The sequence below is a fragment of the Gavialis gangeticus genome, unplaced genomic scaffold (assembly GCF_001723915.1).
Source record: "Gavialis gangeticus isolate Ggan-Ray unplaced genomic scaffold, GavGan_comp1, whole genome shotgun sequence".
NCBI classification, from domain to species: Eukaryota; Metazoa; Chordata; order Crocodylia; family Gavialidae; genus Gavialis; species Gavialis gangeticus.
The window spans coordinates 14,736,147-14,739,325 of record NW_017729031.1 but is presented as its reverse complement, the minus strand read 5'-3'; positions in this window follow the sequence as shown (position 1 = coordinate 14,739,325).

Sequence of the window (3,179 nt, the reverse complement as noted above, 5' to 3'; positions counted from 1 at the left end):
TATCACTGTGTTTATTCTTTTTTAAAGGGGGGGGGGGTGTCTGAAGGCCAGGAGTGGAGGATATGAAAGTATTTCCTGCAAGGTCTGATGATCTTTCTCTATTATAGACTATAATTGTTTGAGGATCCTTCTTATAGGATACAGTGTAGAATGGTTTGTAACAACCAAGGAAATGCAAATGGTGGCAGCTTTATTTCTATATTGTAGTAGGTTATTGCATGGTATTTGTGTGGCTCATTCAGATATGTGACCTGCTGGAATATCTTTGCTAGGTTACAGCATTTTTCAGATTGGTGACATGGGTGTTGTGAATGCTCTCTTCAGCAGATGCAGTGGTATCTGAGAGCTTGATTGTAGCCTATATGGCTTTCCTGGTGTGTCTGGGGTTTTCTTCATATTGGATAAGGTTACCCTACATCTGGGTTACTCTTTTCCACTGGTGGGACTAGGAGGAGGGTAATTGGAGGCAGAGGGCACCATGTGCATCTTTGAGTGCACACACATGACCAGCATGCCACCTGGCAAGGTGGTGGGAGCAGTCTTGACAGCTGGATGCAGGTAAATCTATAAGGAGTGGGGGTTAGAAGGCCAGGGCTTGGGGATTGTTGGCGGGTGGGATGTAGAGGGGCTGGCTGTGTGAGCGGGGGATGGGTGCCTGCCAGCGCTGGGGGACAGTGTCCAGGCCCCAGGGCTGCAGCAGGCCCCTGGGGTAGGAGGTTAGTACCTGCCCATTCAGCAGGGGAAGGCAGTGTGGGGGCACTTTGGAGGTGTGCAGCAGAGTTAGTGGCGGGGTGGGGTGGTTAGTGCCCATAATCACAGGGGTGAGACATCCAGGAGATTTTGCCCAGAGGCGTGGGCCATGGCCAGGCCTCCTGGCATAGTGCAGGAGCCCCAGCCCAGAGCAGGAGTGCCACAGGGCTCTTCTCCTCCTTCCAGCCCATGCTGGGGCCAGACTCAGTCCATTGCCACTCGCACAAGCTGGAGACACCACAGCTGCTGTGTTCCAACCAGGTCAGGATGGGGGCAGCTGGGGGCCCTCTCCAGCAGGGCTTGGGGGAGCAGAGGGGCTGCAGGCCAGATGTGAGAAGCACCAGCAGGGATGTGGCTTGGTAACTTGTGTATTCTGCATCCCCTCACTTCAAATGGCAATGGGGGCACTTTAATTAGAGTGGCTCCTGAGAGCCACTCTAATTAAAGTTCACCCCCCCATCCACCCCCCCCCCAGCATGTGCAAAGATGCCCATAGTGGTTTACAGGGTGCCATTCCAGATGTGGACTGTGGTATGTAGAAAGTTGATGTTCGTGTAGGAGTACTTGAACAAAGGGTGGCAGTTGTTGAATCTGTTGTGTAAATCCATAACTAAATCTTAATTTTCAGTCCAGAGGATGAACATATTATCTATGTAGCACAGGTATAGTGTGGGTTTGATAGCACATTTTCTAAAAAGTCTTCCAGAGGGATCACAGAGAGGTCAGCATATTGGGAGGGCCATTTTTTTGAGGAAATGATGGTCATTGAGGGTACAATTGTGGGGGAGGATAAAATGGGTGCTTTGTATGATATCCTGTGTTTGTAAGTCCAGTTGTAGTCTGTGTTCTTTATGTGTTTCACTTAGGCAGTTGTGCTTTCATGGTGTGGGATGTACCTAGGCTAGTGATGTAGCCTCCTTTGGGATGTGATCTGAGGAAATCTACTACATCCTGTAGAAAACTTTTTCTTTAAGAGCCTAGTGGTTTAATTCTAGTTGCTATGAATCCTGATAGTTCTTCAGCAAGGTACCACAGTTAGATATAATGGGTCTGCCAGCGTTACCTTCTTTATGTTTCTTTGGGAGCATACAGAAATGTCCTGGTGTGGGAGAGAGATAGATAAGTACATGCAGGTTTTTTCTGCAGCTGATGCGGGAAGTATCTGCTGTTTTTCAGTTCATGGGTGAATATTGGTAGGGAGGGGTCCTCCACAAGTTCTTTATAGTAGTTGGTGTTAGATAGTTGTCTTTTGGCCTCATTGATGTAGTCTAGACGGTTGAGGATGACTTTGGCTCCTGATTTGCTGGTTTGATTATTAATTCATTGTTGGTTGTAAGTGACTGTGTAGTGTTTTTTTTTCTCTGGGAGAGAGATGTGGTAGTTTTAATCTTTGTTGAGACTTTTGTTGTTGACTTTCTAAGCATTCAAGATAGCAGTTACATGTGTGGTTCCATCCACAGGGAGGTGTTCAGTCAGACATTTTATTATTTATCTTGTCTAGTGCCAGGTAGTCAGATGCGGTTTCTTCTTTGTTGTGGAAAGTATTACTACAGGCAAAATCAGTGGAAGAATTCCTCCAGTTCACCAGGTATTAGGATTCTGTCATGTTGTTTGTTTGGACAGAAATTCAGGCTTTTGGAGAGTACAAGTATTTCATATTGGGTGGGGGGTGTTGTGGTAGATTAATAATATTGTTTCTGTCGGTGACAAGGTCCTGATTCTCCCCCGTGTTGGAGCATTGCCAGTAGGCCAGCTCTTGCTGTTTTCTAAAAATAGGAATGAATTGTTAGGAATTTAATAGGAATAGGAAAAGGAATAAATAGATTCCTAAAAATAAGAATGAATTGATGCAAAAGGTTTCATGCAGTAATATAACTTAATTTTGGTCTCTAACATGAATAATATTGTCTAATAGTCACGAGCATTTTGAAAATTCTGAATAAAAATCCATGTTCAGTATTAACCTGCTTGTTACCGTTAATTAATTTTATTGAAGAAGTACCTGGTGGTCTCAATTAGAAATCAGCCACCTACTGCCAGACACTGTGCACTCTGGTACAAAACACATGCAATTTAAATGCAGCAGATATTGAAGGGTTGCTTACCTGACTGGAGGGTGTCCCACGATGAGGCTTGTCTCTTTGGAGATGCTGTACTATGGCAAAGGAAATTTGTCCCAATGAGGACCGTGTACTCGGGGAAAAATGAAGCTGTCCCAGACAGGAACATCTTGATAAAGGGAAAGAATGGAAAAACCCCACAAGGGACGGTTAGGGACAGCCTGCAAAAATCCCAGCCTCAGGATTGGCTGGGAGGGTTTCTTTAAAAGCGGGGAGTTTTCCCCACCCAGAGAGAGGGAGAAGGGGAGAGAAGGGCACGCGCTGTGGGGAGAGGGCTGAGCGGGCCTAGCCACAGTGACTCGTGCCCCC